A 17132-nucleotide genomic window follows, 5' to 3' on the forward strand; every position below is an offset into this window, starting at 1 on the left:
CTCTCTCTCTCTCTCTCTCTCTCTCTCTCTCTCTCTCTCTCTCTCTCTCTCTCTCTCTCTCTCTCTCTCTCTCTCTCTCTCTCTCTCTCTCTCTCTCCACTTCACATTGTTTCTACATCCCTTCATACCTTTTTCTTATATCTTTCCTAGATTTAAGTGGTGCTAATTATTTTTTTAGCTTGAAAGAATCCCTAATTGCCTTTTGTTGATATGCTGAATGGGTTTGTTTCTCTTTTTCAAGGGTGGATAAGGTGGCCTTTCTTTTCTCTAATTGATATCTTTGATTCTCTAGTTCTTTTGGCAAGTCTTTGAACCCTTGTGCAAGGCTTTGTAAGAGTAGAGCTATGAAAATCAAGGATTCTTCAACCCTAGATAGCTTAGGTACTCTTTGTTCAAATTTTAGCCGTCTGAGGTATGGAGCTGGAGCTAAAGGAAATAGCGATTTATGGTCATGTAGTAGGACATTCCCCAACCAAGGCCCAGCTTTGAGATTGGCTTCATTTTACGTTGCACATTGGTACAGCGCAGATTGCGGAGGCGGACCAAATGGGCCAAGGGATCTTCATGGTTAGGCTCAGTTCGGTAGATGCAGCTCATGAGTTACTTGCCAGTTCACCATATACGTCCACGAAGGGGGTCACAAATACATGGTCCCTTGGTACAGTGGATTTACTGTGGAGGCATTTGCACTCCACAACAGGTTTCTTTGGGACCCGGTCACCCTTCTCTCCCCCAGACTGGCAATAGAGTATCTTCCTGCGTCTTTCGCGGATGCAATGACAGCAGTTGGAGTCCCAAAGGTACGGGTGGCAGTGAAAGAGGTCAAGAATATCCCACAGTTCCTAGAGATTGAGACAGGCGGGCACTCCTTTAGGTAGCAGGTCATTGTGATGGGGCAGCCAGGGCTGTGCCTGTGCTACCACGACTTTGGGCATCAAGCAGCAGTGTGTACGCGTTTCGGAGCCAAAGTGGCTCTGTCGACAAGCCCGCAGGTGGACGTTGACGGCTTCATACGGGTCCAGAGATGAGAGAGAGGGAGACGGAAGAGGGGGCGAAACTAGCTCCTCAGACCCAGCCTCGACATCAGGGAGCAGATGGGAATATCCACTCTTTTGTGGAAGAGGATTCGGGTGGTGGACCTTCAAGGAAAGACATGGCGATTAGACCCCAATCAATCTCTGACAAGCCAAAGCAAGGCCAAAATAAGCTCTGGAATATCCAAAGTCAAGCCCAAACGAAGCTCCAGTAGCATTCAAGTCCAAACAATGTAACTAGCATAGGTAACATAACCATCAAGCATGTACCAACGGGTCATACGTAGACCATAGGTATAACCTCTATCACAAAGCATGCCAATGTAGACCAATGTCAAGTAAATGCCAACCAATACAGAGCTCAAACAAGGCTCAAAATACATTTAGAACCATCCAAAGCATTTTCCAAGATTTATTTGTATCCCAATAGTCATATGAAACACCTGGGAAGCACCCGTGAGACCAATAGGCAAAGCATAAAGTGACTAAATAAGATTTAGCCCTGGAGTGTACAACAGTGATTTACTATGTAAAACTGAGTATTTTAGGCCAGTAAATCAGCTCCAAATGATGGCCAATCAATAGGCATACATTCCCCTAACATTCGGGGACCATTCGAGACCAACCGAGTATCAAATGTCAATGCCAACCAAGCTGTAGCATCAAGTGTCTATGTAACACTATTTATAACAGCATGTGGACTGTTATGACAGTCCCAAAATAGTGCTAAATCAATACCAATGCTCAATGCTTCAATGTCAGGCTCCAAGTATACTTCTAGGCATCAAATGAGACCTATCCAAGTACCCAATGGCTAGAGTAGCTGAAGAAGATTAATGTCAAGCTGAGGAAAATACTCTTGTAGGTCACGTGATGGTGCAAACTGATCTGGGGCCTGTAGAAGGGGTGGGCAAGGTCAAGGCAAGGTTGGGGGGGTAGTCAAGGACCCCCGGGAGCTCCCTCTTGAAGGGCAAAGTCACCAGTAGAGTGTAGGCATCACAAGAAGTAAGAGGACATGGCTGGCTTGCTTCACAAAACATGTGGACTGAAGTGAAATAACAAAAGAGAGCTCCAATACCTCTGAAGGAATGCCCTAAGGGTACCCAAATGGGCCGGGTAGGTGCTTGGAAAGCCGGGGAGGATCAAAGCTCAAAGGAGTCGGATATGGCTGCCAAGAGTGAGAACTAATAGTGTAGGGATTTGAATGAATGTTTAAGGAGTCACGGACCAAGCTTAAATGCTCAAGCAACCATGCTCTGATACTAGTTGAAAGGTGAGAAGGATCGAAGCTTGCATGGAAGAGTTATGGCGGGAGAGCAAGAGCAAGAGAGAGAGAGACTCACAATGTGGGAACTACAACCATCACAATGTGTAACTGGTCTTTCCTTTATTCATATGTAACTAAAAGAATAAAGAATAAAGTGATGGTGATGGGCACTCGCTGCCTACAGTGTGTAGGCGCGGGTACTGCCAGTGTAGTAATACACAGGCAGCTAGGCGGAGACATTTTTATCCCCAACAATGACTGCTAACACTTCCTCTCAAATCTTGGATGTGGTTGAAGGCCAAATAAGTAGAAAATATGGAAGATTAGGGGAGAGAAAGTTGTAAAAAAGTAAACTCAAATGTTGCAAAAAACTTCCAAAGCTCATTCCATGTCTATAATGGATATAAGGATAGTAGATCAACTAGTGGAGGCTTGGTAGACATTGAGGTTATCCCTTGAAGAAAAAATCTAGCCAAGGAGTATAACCTGCTCTCCAAAGAAAAGCCCAAATGAATGCATTGCCAAAAGATGCAAATGGAAATGGAGAGGGGCCTTTCTAGGGTCACATAAAGAAGGGTACCTAATCGTGAATTAGTTGAATCGTGGACTTGATCAAATGACAATAGTGAGGACTATCAAAAGCACAAAGCATCCTCATGTAACAAATGGACATTAGGGACCAAATGTGAGGAAACGTGGCTTGGAACAAAAAGAAAAAGTGACTTGGAGAAAAAGTAAAAAAAGTGGACACCATCTAAAAGTGGAGAATCCTTAAAGAGCTTCACAAAATCCTCAAATGTCTCCTCTAAAACCAAAATAAGGGCCAAGGAAGTGAAAACTAATTTGGCTCCCTCTATAAGGGATAGAGGGTTCAAGGAAACTAAAAGAAGATAATGGAGGATGAGATGGAACTTGTGGAATGGAAGGCAAGAAAGGAAACCTATGGAGCAATAGGAAAATGTTAAGGATTCTACTCAAAAAAATGAAGAAAATCAACGAAAAGGATTAATAAAGCTTGTGATCCTAGTGACCTATCCATTACATGAATGGCTCTTAGGATAGCATCCTCCACATTGATCGCTTGCACAATAATATCGCAATGGTTGTGGGATCAAGAGAGTAACAAACTCCCAAAGGTAAAAAATGAAGAGGTTGGCCTCGACTTTGGAACTCCAAATTGAGTAGTTGGTCCCATCCCACTTGGTATCAAAAAGATTGGGAGGGACGATCACCCGAATGGATGGTGCCATGGGGGAGAAACAAGGAATAAATGACTATGAAACAAGAAGCCTATGTATGTAATGTTGAATGAAACAAGACTGTATAGAATGCTAATGTCCACGGACAAAGAACCCTACACAAGTGCCACAAAGGCAAGGCAATGAGGATGTCAGACAAAGCAACAAGGGGGGTTGAAGATCTAAGGATGACAGATCCATGTTGATTATTTCAATCCTTCTGTTGAGAAAGTGTTTTGCCATTGTTTCTAATGATTTGAATAGACTTCAATATGAAGTCTATACTTGTGAATTTTGACTTAGTGACATACGGAATAGTGGTTTTACCCCCCCCCCCCCCCCCCCCCAGAAAAAGTTTTTTTATTTGTTTGCATGTGCATGTGTGTGTGTGTGTGTGTGTGAACCTTATCTTGGGAGAGAGTGCCCTGACTCTTCACAATGAGCGAAAGCACCAAACTAAAAATGTAACAACTGAGTAAATGTGAGAGCAAGGGGTGACTGCTGCAGTGGTGTTTCACACTGGGAAGTTGCTTGCCCTATCAAACCCTAAGGCACTTTTGAAAACAATGGTATGTAATGATAAAGGCGCCTTGAACTTTAGACCATCCTTTATGAATGTAGCCAAATACATAAAACTTTCAATGTTAAATGTGTAGCAAGTTGGAATCTTACAGAGCCAGCTGTGGTGAATTGGAAGATGTGAACAACACCTTGCTACCAGTAGAATTGCTGCTGATAACTGAAGAAACAACAAATGTCATGTTCCTGTGATTAGAAGTATAAAAAAATACTGCTTAGTCTTGACATTCTTCGCAGTCATTTCTCCCTTTGCACGACAACAAAATATGCAACTGCCATTAAGATCCAGCTAACATCTTACAGAGCCAGCTGTGGTAAATTGGAAGGTATAGTCAGCAAAACTGGTGCAAAAGGGATATGAAATGCCTTGTTCTGGTGATTGGTATGTAAGCAAATACTGCTTAATTTCGACATTCGCCACAGCCACCTTTCCCTTCACATAGCATTTAAATATGCACCTGTCATACCATACAAAGCTGCTGCTGTTACGACCCAGCTAACACCTAAAACTGGGATTTTTCATTTTTGGGAGGGGAAGCCCCCGTTGCAGCACTTGCTGACTTAAGCACTTCGGCAAGTCCTTCTTGGTATCCCTGAACAAAGCTTTTCAGTGCATCTCTGTATGTAGATGCTTTTCTCATGTATATTCGTTGTAATGCAGTTCTAATATGCTCTGATCCTGCCATAGCTGCACAAATAACCAGTTAGACTGTGAGAAGTTAGCATAACATGTACATTCTACACAAGAATGAACAGAGCCAACCAGAGAGACAAGTCAGAAAAGAGTTTCTATAAGTTATTTCGAGAATCACACACATTAGGAAACAGAGAATCGGAATAAAACAATTGTATAAGATTGAGAGAGTGAAGAACGAATTGCTGCTGACTTATAAGCAAGTCCGGGAACTATTAGGTTCATAACTAATTCAAAGAATGTCATCAAGCTCATTGTTAATGAATGGTACCAAGTTAAGAGTTGGTTGGTCAAGATTTTGTAAAGTCATCAAGGTTTGGTGATATACAAAACTAATGCCAAAACATAATCTGAACTCATGGTTACCAAGTAACAAGGTGGTCAAGATTTCATTGTGCCATCAAGTTTTCAATTAGATATAATGGCTCTCCACTAATCAAATGGCTGACTTACGTGATTAGTGTTTTTGCAAATAAAACTCATCATCTCACTGGCTATTGATCAATAGTACCACACAAATGAAAGTGAAGTATCCACACTATTGTGCACTATGCCCATTCGATGGACAAACTAGGAGCCTAGGGATGCAAAAGGACTCAAAGTATGCAAAGTGGCTGGAGAAATCCCTATTTATAGACACGTGAGCCAACTGTCCAGGTGGTGCCTGAGCTGTCTCGTACTTTGGGTGCATTAAATGGGGGTACCCGAACACTTCAGGTACATTTGCTATTTGAGTTTTCGGAATGTTTCAAGAGCTAAAAAAAGGGGGTTAAAGTTAATTAACCCCTATAATGCCTCCTTTCCCGATGGTCTCATCAGACCCTGCAAGATGCAGGTATCAAGGGTATCCTAAAATAGTGGCATTTGTCAAGAATCGCGTGGTGGGGGGACTTGCTTGAGCTGCTGCGCAAAACACACACAGTATACACAAGAGGAAGCTCACTCAAGAACACAAGAAGAGAGATGGAGGCCAAAACGTTTTCTTGCTGGTTTTTTCTTCTTCTTCTACATACTATACAATGTACACAAAGTATAGATAAGATACAACATAAAGGAAAGTGGCCTACTAAGTCAAACAATGCATGACCGACTACACTAATCGACTGGCGCTATATCTTTGCCCCCAGCTGTATGTAGGTGTAACAAACTAAATTTAATAAGTGATAAGTCAGTGGCCATGTAAGTATCATAATGACCACCAATGTGCTAAGTGTAGATGTGCGGACCCATCTAGCCAGGTGGTCCATCATCAATGTCCACACGTGTTGAGCTTGCCATCTCAACACCCCCCCTCAAGCTCAGCTCTATCTCTGTAACTCCAAGTAAGCTTCGGAACTTTCAAAGCTTCTCTGCACCCAATGTCTTTGTGAAAATGTCAGCTATCTTATCTTGTGTGCTGACATATACCAAGTCAATCTCTCCTGCAAGTACCTTCTCTCTCACAAAGTGGTAGTGCACCTCAATGTGTTTTGTCCTAGCATGGAACATTGGATTCCTAGCTAGCTGTATCCTACTCATGTTGTCAGAATGAATGACAACTGGACCATCTCCCTGCACGTCCAAATCACCTAATAACTTTTGCAGCCATACCACCTCACATGCTGCCATAGCAGCACCTCTATACTCAGCCTCTATACTCGATAAAGCAACTGTAGTTTTCTTTTTGCTGCTCCATGTAACTGCTGCACTACCAAGGGAAAACATGAATCCACTTGTAGATCTTCTGTCTAGCATGCTACCAGCCCAATCTGCATCTGTGTATCCAAAATCCTGTACGTCGTTACCTGCCTCATAAAAAAGTCCATAATGTAAAGTGGACTTCACATACCTCAATATACATCTAACAGCATCCAAATGAGGCTTTCTAGGCATCTGCATAAATTGACTGACAAGGCCAACAACATAGCTCAAGTCTGGTCTTGTGATAGTCATGTAAATCAAACTCCCTACTATCCTCTTGAACATAGTAGGGTCTTCTATCTCAACTCCAACATTAGCACTCAACTTCACATTGTGCTCCAATGGTACTGAAAGAGGCTTACATGCAATCATACCATACTTGGATAACATATCCAAGCCATACTGCCTTTGGGACAGCCATATACCATCATCACATCTGATCACCTCAATACCAAGAAAGTATCTCAGCTCACCCAAATCTTTCATCTCAAATTTCTTCTTCAAGAAGTCCTTAACCTCAGCAATCCCATTGTCACTGTCACCTGTAATAATCAAGTCATCCACATAGATGACTATGATGACTAAGCCTGCATCTCCCTTTCTCACATAAAGTCAATGATCAGCATCAAAAATACAAAATCCAATATTGAGAAGATACTCTCCAATCTTGTCACGCCATGCTCTAGGTGCTTGCTTCAGCCCATAGAGTGCCTTCTTTAACCTGCACACATATGTGGGATGCTCTAACTCCTCATAACCTGTTGGCTACTCCATATACACTTCTTCTTGAAATTCACCATGCAAGAAGGCATTCTTAACATCCATTTGCTCCAAACTCCAACCTTTGGCTGCTCTGCCAAGGCAATCACATACTTAACAGTTGCCATCCTAGCAACTGGACTGAATGTCTCTTCATAATCTATGCCATATGTTTGAGCATAGCCTTTTGCAACCAGCCTAGCCTTATACCTGCTAATTGAACCATCTGCATTATGCTTGACTTTGTAAACCCACTTATAGCCAATAGCTTTCTTACCCCTACGTAAGGGTACCAAATCCCAAGTCTTATTGGCTTCTAATGCAACTATCTCCTCATCCATTGCTCCATCCCAATGAGCATGACCAACAGCATCCTCAAAACAAGTGGGCTCAACATCTTCAACTAGTTTCACCATATAAGCATAATGGTGAGCTGCATAATCTTCAAAACCAAATCTTTTAACAGGATATCTGACCCTGCTAGATCTACGTACCACCGGATCACTCAATGGACCCTTTACCTTACTATGAGCTCTCTGTACACTTGGTGTCCTGACTGAAGGAATACCAAGCTCATCATCCAAACTCTTTGAACCATTAGAATCTCCGTCACATCCCAAATGACTGGTAGATGCATCATTACCATCCAGCACTTTCTTCTTTCCTTTGTCCTTCCCTACAACACTTACAGATCCACCTGAAGATGTGGGGCTACTTCTTAGTCTCCCAGACCAAGGTCTCACTGTAGGTGTAATACCAGATGATATTTCTAGTCCACTAAGACTCCGTGATTCTTGTTTATCTTTCTTCACATAGCTGTCCTAATCATTATCATCATCCGAAACATCACCAGCAGATGTATACCAACTTTCCATCTCATCAAAGATAGCATCCATGCTCACTCTGAACTCACCTGTGACAGGGTTATACAACGATACCCTTTCTGATCTAAGGAGTATCCAATGAAAACACATTTTTCTACCTTTAGATCAAGCTTCTTCTGTAGCTCATCTGGCATATGAACGTATGCAACAAAGCCAAATACCTTCAAGTGTGATACATCATCAAGCTTCTTGCCAGTAAAGCATTCTTCAGGAGTCATCCCATGAACTGCAACTATGGAAGATCTCTTCATAACGTAGACAGTAGTATGAACAGCCTGAGACCAAAAATGTTTAGACATATTCTTTTCAGCCATTAATGCCCATGCAACTTCTGCAATATGCATGTTTTTTCTTTCTGCAACACCATTTTGCTGTGGGGTATACCTGCAAGTAAATTGCCTCTTTATCCCATGAGTCCTCAAGAAGCCACTGAACTCATTAGAGAGGTACTCTCGTCCTCCATCTAATCTCAAGCACTTCACTTTTAAGCATGTTTCTGTTTCAACAACTGCCTTAAAGATTTGAAGTTCTCAAGCACATCACTCTTTTCCTTCATGAGTATACCCATAACTTCCTTGAACAGTCATCAATAAATCTGACAAAGTATTTGCTGCCACCAAGAGATACATTCTGTGTAGGCCCCCAAACATCTGTATGTACTACATCAAGTATATTTCTGCTCACTTCTCTATCATGCGAGAAGGGTTGTCTTGCCTGCTTACCAAATTGGCATGCTTCACAGACTTTATGCAATTCTGCAACTCTAAATGAAGGCAACCCTGTAACCAATCCTCTGGACTGCATTAATTTCAGCCTTTGCACATTTGCATGTCCAATACGTTTATGCCATATTTCAATATCTGCAACTACTCCTTTTCCTTTAGCATACATAGAAGCATCCATTGCAGGAATTCCAGCATCTAAAGTGAACATTCGGCCAACTCTACTTCCTTTTGCGACCAACCTACACTTATCATTAAATTCTTCTACAAAACAACCTTTTGCATTGAATCTGACTTGCAACCCTTGCTCTATCATTTGGCCAACAGATACTAGATTCTTTATAATTGATGGCAAATGTAACACATTTGTCAAACTCTTTGTTTGGCCATCATACAAGGACAAGGGAACCTTTCCAATGTGTGAAATTGGGTGGCATGAATCATCACCCGTCTGCACATAACCTGAGTTTTGTAAGTCCTGCATCCATTCAACATGACTGGTCATATGATTAGATGCACCTGAATCAACATACCATACATCATCATATGTCCCATTTCCTGTAATTGCATTCATCATATGCTACATAACAAACAGACACTCATTTTTGTCTTCATTCTGTCATGAAGATGATGCATAGTTTCCTTGATGCAATTTACTACTACGAATATCATCCTTCTTTGCATAGCAATGGGCTGCAATATGGCTTGTTTTGTCACAATAATAGCAAACAATAGCAGAATTTCCAGAACCTCTATTCTGCCATCCACCTCTTCCTCAAGAGCTCCCCCTACCTCTAAAGTTTCCTCTGCCTCCAGAAACCTGCATTTCACCAAACTGTTGATTGAACCTGTTTTGTTGGTTATCGCCAGCACGTCCCATACCATGGCCTCTCAAGAGGATCTTCCACGTTCTCTTCCTGAACTCGAGTAAAATGCTTGGACCTATTCACCATTTCTTTCAGACGAATCACCTTACATATTGATCTCTTCAGTAATCATGAGAGAGATCAGCTCATCAAAATCTGGAAATGGCTTTTGTACATATACTGAAGTAACAAATGATTTTCATGCCTTCTCATTGTTAAGGCCACTCAGAGTGGATGAAACCAAATCATCATCATCGGGCATTGCATCAATCGCTGCTAAGGCATTTGCAATGCTCCTCACCTTCAAAACATACTTATTGACAAGCATTTTTCCTTTCTTCAAGGCATTCAACTCTTGCTTGAGTTGAATCTTTCGTGCCTTTGTATTTACTAAAAACATGCTCTCAAAAATTGTCCAAGCTGCATGTGAAGTTTCTGCATTCCTGATATGTCCCAGCATAGTATTATCAATGATTGCAGATAGCCAGTATATCAGCTTTTTATCTTTCCCATTCCACTCTTTCCACGATTTTAATTCATTTGTAGTCGGAGGGATACCCAGCTCTGGCTACTTTTCTTCACCTGAGACAAACTCATAAAGGCCCTTTCCAATAAGGAAGTTCGTCGCACGGAACTTCCATGAAGGGTAGTTGTTCTTATCGAGCTTCTCAATAATGGGATTTCCACTATTCTCTGCCATTATCACAAGCAATGATACAGCACAGTAAGCTAGTCTTCTGCAATCTTTCACAACACATGAATAGCACTACACCAAGCAATTTTTTTCACTGATTGCTCAATAGTACATGTAATCTGGAACCTGTTTGCAAATAAACCTTATGTTTGCTTCCTACAAACACCTCAAAAATTATAGATTCGCAATCTGTAACCTGTGCACCCACTTTCGGTCAATACAGTCGAAATCACAGTGTACCCTAAAACTGTTGTCTGCAACCTTGCGACTCTAAAACGGGGCATGAAACGGCCTCAGACGCCCAAAATAACTGTGGGCCAGCCTTAAAGGGCTGATCTGCAGAATATACAATGATTTGCTTATACACCAAATCTTACAACAATCTGAGATTTTTGCTCGACCCTGCTTTCGGTGCCTCCACTAGCACTATCCAAGAGAGAGAGTGGAAGAATGGGAGAGCTTCTTACCGGTTGCTTGCTTGCTCAAACCTTGCTTCTTCTCCTTCACTTCAGCCTTTGAGATCAGCCTCTCTCAGTGGCGCAGCTTTAATACCATGTCAAGAATCGCGTGGTGGGGGGTCTTGCTTGAGCTGCTGTGCCAAACACACACTGTATACACAAGAGGAAGCTCACTCAAGAACACAAGAAGAGAGATGGAGGCCAAAACATTCTTGTTGGTTTTTTCTTCTTCTTCCACACACTATACAATGTACACAAAGTATAGATAAGATACAACATAAAGGAAAGTGACCTACTAAGTCAAACAGTACATAACCGACTACACTAATCGACTGGCACTATGTCTTTGCTAGCTATAGGTAGGTGCAACAAACTAAATATAATAAGTGATAAGTCAGTGGCCATGTGAGTATCATAATGACCACCAATGTGCTTAGACGTGCGGACTCATCTAGTCAGGCGGTCCATCATCAATGTGTCCGCACATGTTGAACTTGCCATCTTAACAATATGGGACCCTTCTATCTGTAAAAAATGTGTAAAACTAGTATTTTAAAAATCCCTTATGTTGAACTCACGTGATACATACTTATATTGATGAGACTGATCTCCCCGGGCATTTTACATATTTACCCTGTTTATGACCAACAACCTTTGTTAACAAAAAGACTGTAAAATTCTGGAACCTGAAGCTATTATATACATGACTAAATGACCATTAGAGCTTATAATACTTATTCTAGATATTTAGTAAAAGTCAAGAATCATCATGTTGAGGAATCCTAATGGATGATAGTCCATGTTTTACACTCTTATCATGCTTTGCTCTCTATATTGATCATGGGCAACTAAGGGCATTGTTGTATTCACCTTGGGGGTATATTGCCACAAGGCATTTATTTAGCCTGTGAGAAATATGCCCTTGAGAGGCGTTTATTCTGCTTGAGAGATGTATGTCCCTGAGATGTGTATTATTCGTGCCAGTGAGAGGTCATAAGAGACATATTTAATGGCCCATGAGACGTGCATTTATAGACCCATAAGATGTATATAACCATGAGAAGAAAACACCCATGAGAGACACATGTATTGACCCATGAGAAGCACATTGCCCATGAGAGGCATATCTATTGGCCCATGAGAAGCACATTGCCCATGAGAGGCATATCTATTGGCTGGGAGATATTAATAGTTGAGTTTGACTATTATCATCATTAGACTCGGCTTATGTGTAAAGATAGGCAAGGATACATCTACGATGATATTAGGATAAGTTGCAACTAATTCTAGATGATTCACATTTATGTATGGATATCATCAAATTTATTTATTTGTGAAGGCATGCCAATGGATGTATTTATTTTTGTTGTGTTTCCTATAGTATTTGTTAATTATTGATTGCAAGGCATAATATATTTAGTATATTGGATAATTATTTAGGCACAATATTATAGTATTTTTTATGAAAATGGTTAAGAACCTTAGTGAAAATGATTATTTTTGTGAAAATGACTATTTTTGGACATAAGAATAATCAAATCATTACGTCCTTGTATTAAGGAGAGCCTTCTCAATGCATGTGGGGAGATTGTACCAATGTTAGTATCCTTCACTCTCTTGCTTTTTCCCATGTTCATGCTTTCTTGCTTTTCTTCTGAATTTCTTGTGTATGAAAGATTAAACTATGATATTGAGGTTTCGATAATGGCATGTGAAATTGATGCTTCTAGTAACTTATAATACCCTTGGAAACTTCCTTTAGACTTTTAGCTCCAACAATGGTTGTTATTAATAATTACCATTTTTAATAGTCATTATAATTAGTTATTTTTACATTTGGTTAACAATGTTAAAGGAACAAAATATTAGTGACTAATGACCAAAAGCATTAGCCATAAGAAACAACGGCTCAAGCATAATGATTAAGTTCCTTTGGAAATAATTCATCTCACAAATATTGTTGAGAAATAGACAAATGATATATGATCCAAGAAGAGATGCCATGAATCCCATATGCACAGTGAGGAGAGTGGAACAAACGCAACTTCTATAAAGCATTGTACTTGACTATCATTTTCACAATGGAATGAATACAATATCATGATGCTTTGTACTTTCACTTAGTATCTTGTTAGTGTCAGTTCATTACACAAAATTGTCTTTATGAGTCTAAGCTAATGTATCTTGGAACCTAATTCACTTATGTAACAGCTGGTCTCTCTTTGCCTATGTCAACATGAGACTTGTCTTCATCTTCCATCCTCCATAGCCCCTGCCATGCTCTAGATCCGCTCTTTTTTAACATGGTATCACGAGCCCAATCGGGCATGGCTTATCTCATCTCGATCTCTTCTTAGCTTAGTTTGAGTGTTGGATCTCATCTCTAACTTCATTTGCATTTCTACCTTCAATAAAGCTTCCATGGCAGCCATAGCCAATAGTAGCCTGTCAGCTTGAAGCTTTTATGTCTCTCTCCACATGCCAAATTTCTATGGACTTCCTTCTAGAGAAGTGTTTACTACTTCGAGAGATCCTCCCTTACACCTCAATCATTGACATTGGGGAACTATAGCCTCAGCATTACCTGTTTTCAAAGTTGCTACCATAACTGTGTCTGTGGACAGTAGCACCTACCTAACTTGGAGGAGTTGGATCTCCACATACATGCTATATTTCTTCAAGCTCTCTTCTAGAGAAACATCCTTGAATTCCATGCACTCCTGTCTAGCACATTACAGTGGAACATTGTTGCTTCTTGGCTCTAGCATTAACAAAATTTGTCGTGCTGCCCTGAAATGCATTTGCCCGTCATTCATATGTTTATATTCCCTGCACACAACACAATATTTACCAAGACCATAGAGCTTTGGAAGCTTGGTTCTCATAAGCTTCTTCTTCATTAGACGATTCATCATATAAATGTGCCTACAAGCTACCCCAAGTGAAAAACCAGTCACTTGCATGTGTAACCCTAATTCCACCATAGCCACTTCAACTACAAGCTCAATTTTCATCTTACTCTTTCACTATTTACAATACACTAAGGTCACTACCACTCAGATTTACTTCCAGCAAGGGCAATCTCCAAGAAAAAGATTTGGAAGTTCAAGCATCAACTATCAAAGTTCAACATCAAACTTCCACTACATAGTATCTCTTGATACTAGCTAGTGTTGTTTAACACTACTATTACTTGTATCTCTTGACACATTGAGGAACAAATCCTTTGCTAATTGATTTGCTACTAATCAACAGGTAGAGCTTGAGCGAATAGCTAAATTCAACGATGAAGGCTTTCATGCCTGGAAAGAGAAGACCATGTACCACCTTATGCAAAAGGATTTGTGGGACCTGTTTGAAGATGATACAGATAGCAAGAAGAAAGATGATGAAGATGGGTTCGTTGAAGAATACCAGATCGAGACAAAGGAGTGGAAAAAGATGAACAACAAGGCTCTAGGCATCATTTCCTGGGGACTAAGTGATGATGTGCTACATCATATCTTTGGCATTAGAGATGCTAGAACTGCTTAGGAAGAACTTGACAAGATGTTTGGTACCCAAGCAAAGAATTCAAAGGTAAAATTACTCATGTAGTTTTATAAACTAGATATAAAAGACAGTGCTTCCATGACCATACACATTAACAAGTTCAAGAGCCTGTACTGCTTGCAAGTGTAAATAAGGATCCATATGAGACCCTTGTGTCCACCCTAAGCAATGTTCCGTCTCTCACTTAAAGGTATTGAGCACTCTCTTCTTGATGAAGAGAGCAAACAAAAGAATAAGAATGCAAAAGATGGTATTCCATCATATAGGGAAAATGTATTATACACCAAAGGAGCTGCTAGACCCAAAGGAAGAGGTCAAGGATTCAACACCAACAACAAAAATCGGATGACATGTCATTATTGTGGTAAGACTCACCATATAGCCAGTGAATGTTTTCACAAGAAAAGAGCACAGCAGATGCAGAATGATCACCATCAAAACTAATTCATGAATGAAGAAGAAGAAGAAGAAGATGCTTTCACTACCATCAACAACTCTAACATAATATTCTAAAAGAATTTTCATTGTATCTTTCATATTTTTTCCCTTAGTGTATTTGTTTTATAAGAATTCCTGCCAAAAATGTAAAGTTTCAAGCTTTAACTTGACTAGGCTGCCTATGAGATAGTCTTCCGAGCCATATCATGAAGGGGGAGCAAAAGCCAGCAAGTGTAGGAACTCGTCATTTGAGGGAGGGTGTTGAGAAATAGGCAAATGATGTATGCTCCAAGAAGAGATGTCTTGAATCCCATATGCACAGTGAGGAGAGTGGAACAAACTCAACTTCTATAAAGCATTGTACTTGACTATCACTTTCACAATGGAATGAATACAATATCATGATGCTTTGTACTTTCACTTAGTATCTTGCCAATGTCAGTTCATTACACAAGATTGTCTTTATGAGTCCAAGCTAATCTAAGTTGGAACCTAATTCACTTGTGTAATAGCTTGTATCTCTTTGCCTATGTCAACATGAGTCTTGTCTCCATCTTCCATCCTCCATAGCCCTTGCCATGCTCTAGATCTGCTATTTTTTAACAATTTTGTTGTCTGCCGATTAAGTTGGTTATTGATCAAGGCACCCACTTCTTAAATGAAGTGATAGAGGACCTCATATCCACATTCATGATCATACACCAAAATTCCTTTCCATATTATTCTCAAGCTAGCAACCAATCAAATTCAAGCAATAAGATACTTACCTTGGCATTGGTCAAAATGATCTAGGGGACCAAACTAATGGAAGTCTTGTGTATGTATAGAATAGCATATAAAAGAGCCGTGGGCCAAATTACATTAGATTAACTTGTGAAGCTAATGTGATACATAAGTGGTGCTCTTTGTTTTGAGAATAGTAATACAAGAAACATGGGAAGGAAATACTTGGATATAGTATTTGATCGAATTGAAAAGATTGATAGAAACAAAATTGTAGCATTCCATTCACTTGTTGTAGAGAAAGCCTACAAAAAGACTCAATATTACAAGTATGTCTAATAGAGAAGCTTTGTTGTGGGTGACCTAGTTCATATATTCATAAAAAGAGGGTCATATAAAGGAGACAAAGTCCAAGGACTTCCCCATTAAAATATCAAGTCTTCAATCAATTTCATGGTAGAAGATCTAATAGGAAAAGGGATGGGCTATTATAACAAAAGGCATATCAAAAGGCCCTACCCACCTAGAGATCCAAGACATGAAGAGCCCTTACAAGATGACGAGCTAAAATTCAAAGTAAGAGCAATGTAGACTAGATACCTAAATGAGGAAAATAATGTGATTGTATCCCCTATATTCATTAGGCTAATCGCTAAAAGGGAATGTTTTATAGCTATCCATGTTGATGAAGGATCAAATCAAAACGTCTTACATTGTGAGGATATGCCTACAACTTGAGCAATGAGAATTTATGCTAAGGAACGCTTAAATTAGTCCCCAATAACTCCTACTCATTCTTAGTGAAGTGTCAAATTTTAATGATGATTGAAACAAAAAATGTGCCAATAATGTTTTATATGCTTCCTAACTAAGGGGGTGCAAGAGAAGAAGTTTTTATTGGCAAATAATTTAGGGCTAACATGATCTAAAGGGTCAACTGTATAGATGTAGAAGAGTGCATTTTACCCTATCAATTGCTACTTGGGTCACACCCTTTAGCCAAAAGCTTACTATGACAAAAGATGAGTGGAAGGAAATCAAACAAAGCCCTAATCAAAGAATAGTGAGGGAGGTAAGGATTGGTGTAAAGACCTTAAGAAGAAAAATCCCAAACCTATCATTCAAGCCATCTTCTTAGAAGCTATGATGCAAAAGAAGACAACCCAACCAAAAAGACTTAGAGAGAGCAATCACATCTTCATCAAGGGACCAAGCTTAATAGTAGAGAAGATAACCATAGGGAGAAAATAATAAAAATATCATGACATCAAAGAAAATACAAGTAAATACCAACCATCTCTCACACATACATGCACCTCTATCTCGGGTGCAAAGCAAGATCCTTCTTAGACATGCATGCATCTTGAGGCTCTAACTCACCTACAAATAAAAGCTTGGTTGTCAAAACACACACACTTTATACATTACTGCACTCAAGGCTTTCTAGATGTCAAGACTAATCATAAGAAGGGTTTACATGGCAATCACAAAATAAAACTAGAAATGTTATAAATTCATGTCATTCTCAAAACGATAGCATTCTA

The sequence above is a fragment of the Lygodium microphyllum genome, chromosome 21 (genome assembly GCF_053477565.2).
Source record: "Lygodium microphyllum isolate KBCC chromosome 21, Lygodium_microphyllum_v1.1.10, whole genome shotgun sequence".
Taxonomy (NCBI): Eukaryota; Viridiplantae; Streptophyta; class Polypodiopsida; order Schizaeales; family Lygodiaceae; genus Lygodium; species Lygodium microphyllum.